The sequence below is a fragment of the Pelophylax lessonae genome (genome assembly GCF_965119305.1).
Source record: "Pelophylax lessonae genome assembly, chromosome: 10".
Classification (NCBI taxonomy): Eukaryota; Metazoa; Chordata; class Amphibia; order Anura; family Ranidae; genus Pelophylax; species Pelophylax lessonae.
In genome coordinates this window covers 145,791,592-145,803,881 of record NC_138777.1, presented here as the reverse complement: position 1 = coordinate 145,803,881, position 12,290 = coordinate 145,791,592, and the positions used below count along the sequence as shown (strand labels likewise).

Below are 12,290 nucleotides of genomic sequence, written 5' to 3'. Positions count from 1 at the left end.
TGCTCTAGAAACCCAAATCCTTCCTTCTCACACCAGGTATTTAGCCACGTATTCAGTTCTCTAATCTCCCCCTGTCTTTCCTGTGTTGCGCATGGCACAGGCAATATTTAATATCTTAAGGAACCTCCACCTTTCATGTATTCTGTCATTGGTTCCAACATGGACCAAGACAGCTGTCGTACCCAGCCCCTACCAGTAATTTATCAACCTGGTCCACCACATGCTGAACCCTAGCACCAGAGAGATAGCAAACCATTTGGTTGAGGCAATCCTGGCGACAAATTGTTCTATTCATCTTTCTGATTATAGATTCCCTTATTATCACCAACTGTCTCGGCCACTATCCTTTACCACCACTACTAGATGGACTGTGGTTGTTTTGGACTACACCTCCCAATGTTATCAGCGCTCTGCATAGGAGTGTATGGGCCTGTTTGGCTTTGACTGTCCCCCTGCTGACCAAAGAAAAATAATCCAGTGTCTCAGTATAGGGAGAAAAAATAAAGACAATGCCTCTTTCTACATTATGTTGTAGTCTAGACATAGTTATATAAGAATTGGTAAGCTACAATACAATAAATGTTTGCTTTTGGGTTTAATACCACTTTAATATAGACTGTGTCATTCCCTAGCAAATGCCAACTACATTTCCCCACCAGTTTTTGCATGATTGTGATAGTACTGTATGAGAATTCAAAAAATAATACATCTGTGAAATATTTTTTGTATAGAACATTTTATTGGTATTTTTCTGACAATAAGATTAATATTTTCAGCAGAATAGATTTGTAAATTTTAAAATTCTGTTCAGAAAGACTTAAAGTACTGTTATGTTTATGAAATTGTAAGGAGTTTTCTAACAACTGGGGGCCAATTTAATGTGATAGTGCAAAGAGCAATGACTCGCAACTACTAAAAAAACAAAAAAAACAAATAACTTTCATCAATTCAGACATATCAGAACAATGAAAGAACTGCCACCTTAATTTGAGTGCAAATAAGTCATAATGGGGTAGGAAATTTGTACATATTTTGTTAAACAGCATTGTAAATAGTGGCTTCATATAATATTAAAATATCATGATTTTGCAGCAGATATTTGTTTACCTGACCTGCAACTTACTTGTTACTTATTGCTGGAGATGTATAGAACTGTTCGCCGGCGAACAGTTCCCGGCGAACTTCGCATGTTCGCGTTCGCCGCTACGGGCGAACATATGCGATGTTCGGTCCGCCCCCCATAATACATCATTGAGGCAAACTTTGACCCTGAACCTCACAGTCAGCAGACACATTTCCAGCCAATCAGCATACCTCCCTCCCACACCCTCCCACCTCCTATAAATAAGCAAGGGCAGCATCCATCTTAGATCATTCTGAAGCAGTGTGTGTAGTGAGAGTAGGGAGAGAGCTGCTGCTGCTGCTGCTGCTGCTGCTGCTGTTAAGCTAGGGACAGTTAGTCAGTGTTCCTGGTCTTGCAGTGTTCTTGGTCCACTACTGCTGTAAGGACAGCACCCCAAAAAGCCCTTCTAAGGGCTGGTATTTGTGTAATTTTTTTTTTATATATATATATATATATATATATATATATATATATATATATATATATCTAGTGTCCCCAAAAGCCCTTTCAAGGGCTGGTAATTGAGGTTTTTTTTTTTATTTATATATATACATATATATATATTTAGCGTCCCCAAAAGCCCTTTTAAGGGCTGGTAAGGTAATAGAGTTTTTTCTATATATATATATATATATATATATATATATATATTGTACACTGTGATTGCAGTTGCCTGCCCGCTGTGTGTGAGAGGCCACAGACCTACCACAGACTGTACTGTGTGCACACCACACTCATTTCGGGTGGCACAGGCACAGAACCTTGCATTTTAAAAAATATTTTTTTTTTTTCCCTCTGTCATAATTGCAGTGAGTGCTGTGTCAGGTCCACAGAGTGCACTGTACCCACTGCAGTGCACTGCCCACCACTGATATATATACGGTGGCACAGCATCTTGTTGCAATAAATTGAAAAAAAACAATATTTTTTATTATTGCAGTTGCCTGGGCTGCCAGTGACTGTCAGGTCCACAGAGTGTACTGTGCCCACTGCAGTGCCACTGTGTGCCCACCCACCACTGATATATAAGGTGGCACAGCAGCTTGCAAAGTAAAAAAAAATATATATATTTTTTAAATTGCAGTTGCCTGGGTGCCAGTGACTGCTGTCAGGTCCACAGAGAGTGTACTGTGCCACTGCCCACCCACCACTGATATATAAGGTGGCACAGCAGCTTGCACTCATAGTACAACAGTAACAACACATTAAAAAAAATGACAGGCAGAGGCAGGCCACCCCGCAAGGGCCGTCGTGGTCGTGGTGCTGTGATTTCCTTAGGCCCTAGAATAATGCCCAGTGTTCAGAGGCCACCACAGACCCTGAACTCAAAAAATTCTGAGGCCATAGTTGACTGGCTTACACAGGACACCCAATCGTCTACAGCTTCCGCTCGGAACCTTAATGTACCATCCTCCTCCAGCTCAGCTTCGGGCACCTCTCAATTTACCACTCGCCAGCCCGCCGGCACCACCACCAACACTAGCACCACAGCCGCTTCACTTGATCCATCAGAGGAGTTATTTTCACATCAGTTGGAAGAAATAAGTGATGCGCAACTATTAGTGCCAGAGGATGTAGATAACGGGGATATGTCTCAGTCAGGCAGCATTATACACATGGACGTACATTGTGATGATGATGATGATGATGATGTTGTACCTGCTGCTGCTGCCTTTGCTGAGTTGTCAAGTGAAGCGGCTGATGATGACGATGTGTCTGTGGATGTCACCTGGGTGCCTGCTCGAAGAGCAGAAGAAGAGGGGGAAAGTTCAGATGGGGAGACAGAGAGGAGGAGGAGACGAGTTGGAAGCAGGGGGAGGAGGTCATCGCAAGGAGCTAGTGGCGCAGTCAGACAGCATGTAGATTCGGCACCCGGGGTCAGCCAGACAGCACGCCAATCAACGCAAGCTGTTGCCACCACCAGAATGCCGTCCTTGCAAAGCTCAGCAGTGTGGCATTTTTTTTGTGTGTCTGCCTCTGATATCAGCGATGCCATTTGTAACCTGTGCCAAAAGAAACTGAGTCATGGGAAGTCCAACACCCACCTAGGTACAACTGCTTTGCGAAGGCACATGATCTCACATCACAAACGCCTATGGGATCAACACATGAGTAAAAGCAGCACACAAACTGAAAGCCACCATCCTCCTCCTGGTCCAGCATCTTCAGCCACGTCAACCACTGCTGTCCTCCATGCCCCCTATCAACAACCCTCCCCTCCGCCTCTCACCTTCAGCAGTTCCTGCTCGTCACCTGCCCACAGTCAGGTGTCTGTCAAGGAAATGTTTGAGCGTAAGAAGCCAATCTCACAGAGTCACCCCCTTGCCCGGCGTCTGACAGCTGGCTTGTCGGAACTCTAAGCCCGCCAGCTTTTACCATACAAGCTGGTGGAGTCTGAGGCCTTCAAAAAATTTGTCGCTATTGGGACACCGCAGTGGAAGGTACCCGGCCGAAATTATTTTTCACAAAAGGCAATCCCCAACCTGTACTCTATTGTGGAAAAGGAAATCATGTCCCGTCTGGCACACAGTGTTGGGGCAAGGGTCCATCTGACCACTGATAGCTGGTCTGCAAAGCACGGTCAGGGCAGGTATATAACTTACACTGCGCATTGGGTAAACCTGCTGGCGGCTGCCAAGCATGGAATGCGTGGCTCTGCTGTAGAGGAGTTGGTGACACCGCCACGACTTGCAGGCAGGCCTGCTGCCACCTCCTCTACTCCTCCTACTCCATCCTCTTTGCTAACCTCCTCGGCTGAGTCCTCTTCTGCTGTTGCGTCTTGCTCCACACCAACTGCACCCCCCCAGCTCCCCAGGGGCTATTCCACATGCCGGATACGACAGTGTCACGCTGTCTTGGGGTTGACTTGCCTGAAAGCAGAGAGTCACACCGGACCAGCACTACTGTCCGCCCTGAACGCACAGGTGGATCAGTGGCTGACCCCGCACCAACTGGAGATCGGAAAAGTGGTGTGTGACAACGGCAGCAATTTGTTGGCGGCATTGAATTTGGGCAAGTTGACACATGTGCCGTGCATGGCACATGTGTTGAATCTGATTGTGCAACGTTTTGTGCAGAAGTACCCAGGCTTACAGGACGTCCTCAAGCAGGCCAGGAAGGTGTGTGGCCATTTCAGGCGTTCCTACACGGCCATGGCGCACTTTGCAGATATTCAGTGGCGAAACAACATGCCAGTGAGGCGCTTGATTTGCGACAGCCCGACACGTTAGAATTCAACACTGCTAATGTTCGACCGCCTGCTCCAACAAGAAAAAGCGGTCAACGAGTATTTGTATGACCGGGGTGCTAGGACAGCCTCTGCGGAGCTGGGTATTTTTTTGCCACGTTACTGGACGCTCATGCGCAATGCCTGTAGGCTCATGCGTCCTTTTGAGGAGGTGACAAACCTAGTGAGTCGCACCGAAGGCACCATCAGCGACATCATCCCATATGTTTTTTTCCTGGAGCGTGCCCTGCGAAGAGTGCTGGATCAGGCCGTAGATGAGCGTGAAGAGGAAGAGGAAGAGTTGTGGTCACCATCACCACCACCAGAAACAGCCTTACCATCGATTGCTGGACCTGCGGCAACACTGGAAGAGGAGTGTGAGGAAGAGGAGTCAGAGGAGGAATGTGGCTTTGAGGAGGAGGAACACCAACCACAGCAGGCATCCCAGGGTGCTCGTTGTCACCTATCTGGTACCCGTGGTGTTGTACGTGGCTGGGGGGAAGAACACACCTTCAATGACATCAGTGAGGACGAGGAATTGGACATGAGTAGCTCGGCATCCAACCTTGTGCAAATGGGGTCTTTCATGCTGTCATGCCTGTTGAGGGACCCTCGTATAAAAAGGCTGAAGGAGAACGACCTGTACTGGGTGGCCACGCTACTAGACCCCCGGTATAAGCAGAAAGTCTGTGATATGTTACCCAATTACCGGCAGTCGCAAAGGATGCAGCAGCTACAAAATAAGTTAAAAAGTATGCTTTACACAGCATATAAGGGTGATGTCACAGCACAACGGGAATCCAACAGGGGAAGAGGTGAAAGTAATCCTCCTCCTACCACCACAACCACGCCGGCAAGGACAGGACGCTTTACAGACGTCTTGTTGATGGAGGACATGCGGAGCTTTTTTAGTCCTATGCATCGCCACAGCCCTTCGGGGTCCACCCTCAGAGAACGACTCGACCGACAGGTAGCAGACTACCTTGCCTTAACTGCAGATATCGACACTCTGAGGAGCGATGAACCCCTTGACTACTGGGTGTGCAGGCTTGACCTGTGGCCTGAGCTATCCCAATTTGCCATTGAACTTCTGGCCTGCCCCGCTTCAAGTGTGCTGTCAGAAAGGACCTTCAGCGCAGCAGGAGGTATTGTCACTGAGAAGAGAAGTCGCCTAGGTCAAAAAAGTCTTGATTACCTCACGTTTATTAAGATGAATGAGGCATGGATCCCTAAGGGACTAACAGTGGGGGATGCATTTGACTAAAAAAGGCCTGGTGATGACTGAGATGCCTTGGCCTAAAAATGGTCCACACGCTGCTGTATATAATCATTCTCTGCATGCCGGATGACTTACGTGACGTCTCCGCCACCAACTACGGTTCAAGCCACAATTTTTTAGTGCACTTTCTGCCTTAAAAATCTAAATTTTTCAGGCCGCTGCTACAGCAGCGGCTGCAACAATACCTGCTTTTTCATGCATGTGTACATGCCTAATTTTTCTGGCCTCTGGTGCTACACTGTGGCTGCAAAAAAACAAAAAAAAAGGCACATACATGTGTCAATTCCCCTTCGTGATCGTTACCTTGTCGTGGTGAAGGGGCTTGCGTATCACAATGAAGCGATCACCTCTAGGATTGTGTTGGCACACCCCAGATGATAAGGTCGTTGCTTCATTGTGTACAGACCAAAAGCGATCCGCAGGATAATTTTTCATAGAAAAAACATTCATTTTCTTTCATTCTTTCTGCGGAGCTGGGTATTTTTTGGCCGCGTTACTGAATGCTCATGAACAATGGCTGTAGGCTCATGCGTCCTTTTGCGGAGGTGACAACCCTGGTGGTCAGTCGAACCCAAGGCAACATCATCGACCTCATCCCATATGCGTTTTTTCTGGAGCGTGCCCTGCGAAGAGTACTGGATCAGGCTGTAGATGAGCATGAAGAGGAAGAGTTGTGGTCCCCATCACCACCAGAAGCAGCCTTGTCGTTGTCAATTGCTGGACCTGTGGCAACGCAGAGAGAGGAGTCTGAAGAAGAGAAGTCAGAGGAGGATGTTGGCTTTGAGGAGGTGGAATACCAGCCACAGCAGGCGTCCCAGGGGGCTTGTTGTCACCTTTCGGGGACCCTTGGTGTTGTACGTGGCTGGGTGGAGGAAAAGACCTTCAATGATGTCAGTGAGGACAAGGAATGGGACATGGCTAGCTTGGTATCCAACCTTGTGCAAATGGGGAGTTTGCGGTTGTGCAAATGGACTGACTGACTGTTAAAAGGGGAGTTTGGTCTGTCACTGTGAAGCGGGCGACGGGCGTAACCCTTACACTACTTGACCAATAAAACATCATACCTGATCGTATTCACACACTGGATGTTTTAGTGCTGGTTTACACTGCCGCTACCACTAAAGTAGCGTCGCTTCCAGTGCGACTTTGGCGCGACTTAGCGCGACTTTGGCGCGACCTCATCGCGAGGCGACTTTTTATTTGGCCAATCACAATATCATGTTTTGTGACCGTCACCTAATTTCCTTTTCCTGTTTTTTGTTTTACATATTTCCCCATGTGTGCAGTGTTGTCTGTGTCATAGCTCAACTGATAGGCATGTTTGCCTTGGCATATCATATTTCAGCTTGCCAGAAAGAAAAAAAGACAGCTGGAAAGACACTGCATTCGTTTTCTACTAAAAATTATAAGAAAAATGCTGTTTTTTTGGGGTTCTGGACATACTACAGAGCTGAAACTTGACAGGTACACTTTTTAGACCCCCCCAGACATTGAATACAAAAAATGACATGCCTGCCTAAAAAAATGCCCGCTAAATGCCTGCAAGAAAAAAAGCCAGCCGCAGAGAAGCCATATTCCTGAAAATATAAGAAAAATGCTGTTTTTTAGGGGTTCTGGACATGCTACAGAGCTGAAACTTGACAGGTACACTTTTTAGACCCCCCAGACACTAAATACAAAAAATGACATGCCTGCCTAAAAAAATGCCCGCTAAATGCCTGCAAGAGTAAAAGCCAGCCGCAGAGAAGCCGTATTCCTGAAAATATAAGAAAAATGCTGTTTTTTAGGGGTTCTGGACATGCTACAGAGCTGAAACTTGACAGGTACACTTTTTAGACCCCCCAGACACTAAATACAAAAAATGACATGCCTGCCTAAAAAAATGCCCGCTAAATGCCTGCAAGAGAAAAAGCCAGCCGCAGAGAAGCCGTATTCCTGAAAATATAAGAAAAATGCTGTTTTTTAGGGGTTCTGGACATGCTACAGAGCTGAAACTTGACAGGTACACTTTTTAGACCCCCCAGACACTAAATACAAAAAATGACATGCCTGCCTAAAAAAATGCCCGCTAAATGCCTGCAAGAGCAAAAGCCAGCCGCAGAGAAGCCGTATTCCTGAAAATATAAGAAAAATGCTGTTTTTTAGGGGTTCTGGACATGCTACAGAGCTGAAACTTGACAGGTACACTTTTTAGACCCCCCAGACACTAAATACAAAAAATGACATGCCTGCCTAAAAAAATGCCCGCTAAATGCCTGCAAGAGAAAAAGCCAGCCGCAGAGAAGCCGTATTCCTGAAAATATAAGAAAAATGCTGTTTTTTAGGGGTTCTGGACATGCTACAGAGCTGAAACTTGACAGGTACACTTTTTAGACCCCCCCAGACACTGAATACAAAAAATGACATGCCTGCCTAAAAAAATGCCCGCTAAATGCCTGCAAGAAAAAAAGCCAGCCGCAGAGAAGCCATATTCCTGAAAATATAAGAAAAATGCTGTTTTTTAGGGGTTCTGGACATGCTACAGAGCTGAAACTTGACAGGTACACTTTTTAGACCCCCCCGGCACTAAATACAAAAAATGACATGCCTGCCTAAAAAAATGCCCGCTAAATGCCTGCAAGAGAAAAAGCCAGCCGCAGAGAAGCCGTATTCCTGAAAATATAAGAAAAATGCTGTTTTTTAGGGGTTCTGGACATGCTACAGAGCTGAAACTTGACAGGTACACTTTTTAGACCCCCCAGACACGGAATACAAAAAATGACATGCCTGCCTAAAAAAATGCCCGCTAAATGCCTGCAAGAAAAAAAGCCAGCCGCAGAGAAGCCATATTCCTGAAAATATAAGAAAAATGCTGTTTTTTAGGGGTTCTGGACATGCTACAGAGCTGAAACTTGACAGGTACACTTTTTAGACCCCCCAGACACTAAATACAAAAAATGACATGCCTGCCTAAAAACATGCCCGCTAAATGCCTGCAAGAGCAAAAGCCAGCCGCAGAGAAGCCGTATTCCTGAAAATATAAGAAAAATGCTGTTTTTTAGGGGTTCTGGACATGCTACAGAGCTGAAACTTGACAGGTACACTTTTTAGACCCCCCAGACACTGAATACAAAAAATGACATGCCTGCCTAAAAAAATGCCCGCTAAATGCCTGCAAGAAAAAAAGCCAGCCGCAGAGAAGCCATATTCCTGAAAATATAAGAAAAATGCTGTTTTTTAGGGGTTCTGGACATGCTACAGAGCTGAAACTTGACAGGTACACTTTTTAGACCCCCCAGACACTAAATACAAAAAATGACATGCCTGCCTAAAAAAATGCCCGCTAAATGCCTGCAACAGAAAAAGCCAGCGGCAGAGAAGCCGTATTCCTGAAAATATAAGAAAAATGCTGTTTTTTAGGGGTTCCGGACATGCTACAGAGCTGAAACTTGACAGGTACACTTTTTAGACCCCCCAGACACTAAATACAAAAAATGACATGCCTGCCTAAAAAAATGCCCGCTAAATGCCTGCAAGAAAAAAAGCCAGCTGCAGAGAAGCCATATTCCTGAAAATATAAGAAAAATGCTGTTTTTTAGGGGTTCTGGACATGCTACAGAGCTGAAACTTGACAGGTACACTTTTTAGACCCTCCAGACACTAAATACAAAAAATGACATGCCTGCCTAAAAAAATGCCCGCTAAATGCCTGCAAGAGAAAAAGCCAGCCGCAGAGAAGCCGTATTCCTGAAAATATAAGAAAAATGCTGTTTTTTAGGGGTTCTGGACATGCTACAGAGCTGAAACTTGACAGGTACACTTTTTAGACCCCCCAGATGCTAAATCCAAAGAAATTTTTTATTTTTATTTTTTTTTAATTTTTCCAATAATTGGCTCTCTATCAAAAAATTATAATTTTTAAGAACTTTTTTTTGCGTGATCCCTCTCCGGCATGCCACAGTCCAGGTGTTAGTCCCCTTGAAACAACTTTTCCATCACTATTGTGGCCAGAAAGAGTCCCTGTGTGTTTTAAAATTCGCCTGCCTATTGAAGTCTATGGCGGTTCGCCCGGTTCGCCGGTTCGCGAACATTTGCCGATGTTCGCGTTCGCCGTTCGCGAACGGCGAATTTTAGGTTCGCGACATCACTATTGTACAATGCAATACAGCCTGATTAGCTTACAGTGCGTGACCTCCCACTCCTTGTCTAATCTCTGCTGTGCTGGAGGTTGTAGGAAAGATCTCAGCCTGTGGTTCAGACATATTATAAAATACATTTAGAGCGAAACTGTAGGACAAGCAACTATCGTCTAAATATAAAAAGTGTATTATTACTTTAATTTTGAAATAAATAACTTGCTGTCTGAGTGTCCTAGGATTTGCACAAGCATCACAGATAATATCTGTCAAATTTGTTATAAGTGTGAAAAAGTCATTGGGTATTTCCTATGATCATCAGCTCCATCTAGTGGCCTTAAAGAGAAGCTTCAGTCTCCTATAAATAAATTAAAAGTCAACAGCTATAAATACTGTAGCTGCTGACTTTTAATAAAATAACACTCACCTGTTCAGGGATCCAGTGCTGTCCCTACCTGAGCAGTTCTTCAAAGGGCTTTGGGTCCAGGTGCCACCATCCTAACTAAAGGAAACCGGCTGTGGAACCTTGCTATTTCACACTAGGCTTTCTGCTGCGCAGTGCTTTGTAATGGTCTTGCAGTCTTCTGGGACCTGTGATACGCGCCCCCCCCCCCCCCTCCAAAAAAAAAAAAACGAAGTCCCATATGTAAAGTGAGGGGGGGGGGGTTTGGCAAACAAGCAGGACTTCCCCCCTTTTGAGTGAAGTTACATAATTAGTCAGGTTGAGAAAAGACACAAGTCCATCTAGTTCATCCAATAAAAGGGAAAAAAAAAACAGCAAAGCATGATGCAATATACTCCAGCAGAGGAAAAAATTCTTTCCTGATCCCCCGAGAGGCAAAAAATGCTGTTTTTTAGGGGTTCTGGACATGCTACAGAGCTGAAACTTGACAGGTACACTTTTTAGACCCCCCAGACACTAAATACAAAAAATGACATGCCTGCCTAAAAAAATGCCCGCTAAATGCCTGCAAGAGCAAAAGCCAGCCGCAGAGAAGCCGTATTCCTGAAAATATAAGAAAAATGCTGTTTTTTAGGGGTTCTGGACATGCTACAGAGCTGAAACTTGACAGGTACACTTTTTAGACCCCCCAGACACTGAATACAAAAAATGACATGCCTGCCTAAAAAAATGCCCGCTAAATGCCTGCAAGAAAAAAAGCCAGCCGCAGAGAAGCCATATTCCTGAAAATATAAGAAAAATGCTGTTTTTTAGGGGTTCTGGACATGCTACAGAGCTGAAACTTGACAGGTACACTTTTTAGACCCCCCAGACACTAAATACAAAAAATGACATGCCTGCCTAAAAAAATGCCCGCTAAATGCCTGCAACAGAAAAAGCCAGCCGCAGAGAAGCCGTATTCCTGAAAATATAAGAAAAATGCTGTTTTTTAGGGGTTCTGGACATGCTACAGAGCTGAAACTTGACAGGTACACTTTTTAGACCCCCCAGACACTAAATACAAAAAATGACATGCCTGCCTAAAAAAATGCCCGCTAAATGCCTGCAAGAAAAAAAGCCAGCTGCAGAGAAGCCATATTCCTGAAAATATAAGAAAAATGCTGTTTTTTAGGGGTTCTGGACATGCTACAGAGCTGAAACTTGACAGGTACACTTTTTAGACCCTCCAGACACTAAATACAAAAAATGACATGCCTGCCTAAAAAAATGCCCGCTAAATGCCTGCAAGAGAAAAAGCCAGCCGCAGAGAAGCCGTATTCCTGAAAATATAAGAAAAATGCTGTTTTTTAGGGGTTCTGGACATGCTACAGAGCTGAAACTTGACAGGTACACTTTTTAGACCCCCCAGATGCTAAATCCAAAGAAATTTTTTATTTTTATTTTTTTTTAATTTTTCCAATAATTGGCTCTCTATCAAAAAATTATAATTTTTAAGAACTTTTTTTTGCGTGATCCCTCTCCGGCATGCCACAGTCCAGGTGTTAGTCCCCTTGAAACAACTTTTCCATCACTATTGTGGCCAGAAAGAGTCCCTGTGTGTTTTAAAATTCGCCTGCCTATTGAAGTCTATGGCGGTTCGCCCGGTTCGCCGGTTCGCGAACATTTGCCGATGTTCGCGTTCGCCGTTCGCGAACGGCGAATTTTAGGTTCGCGACATCACTACTTATTGCTACTATGTTTGCTGAATCAAGGCCAATGACTATCACATGTACCTTTTAAAATAGAACTTTGCCCAATAAATAAAACTTTATGAACAAGTAGGATTATCTAATGCAGAAAAAACATCCTATGTCTGTTCTCCATTAAAGTTTTATTTTCTGTTTGTTCGCAATGTACACTGAACTGTGCACATGCATTGGAGTGATGTCATCCTGACCAACCAATCAGAATGGATGAAGATCAGAATCTGTAAGAAGACCAGCCAAAGATGTCGATGGCGGTGGAGGGTGTGCATCAACACCACATCGCTAGAGTGGAGCTGAATATGGTTCCACTTAAAGCTTTATGGGTCAATATATTTTTTTTTGTTTTTTAACGGACACTGGTTGGTCAATGCAAACGTTTATTTACTTTGTTCAGATGCA

General features: G+C 44.7%; 1 long non-coding RNA gene across 1 annotated transcript; it reads right to left on the bottom strand.

Annotated features, from left to right (window-relative positions):
• Window positions 1–717: 717 nt before the first annotated feature.
• Window positions 718–12,161, bottom strand: LOC309565572. Its single transcript, XR_014225819.1, has 2 exons — window positions 11,862–12,161; window positions 718–1,122 (listed from the first exon to the last, which is right to left on the bottom strand). It is a non-coding gene; the product is annotated as an uncharacterized lncRNA (long non-coding RNA).
• Window positions 12,162–12,290: the final 129 nt, after the last annotated feature.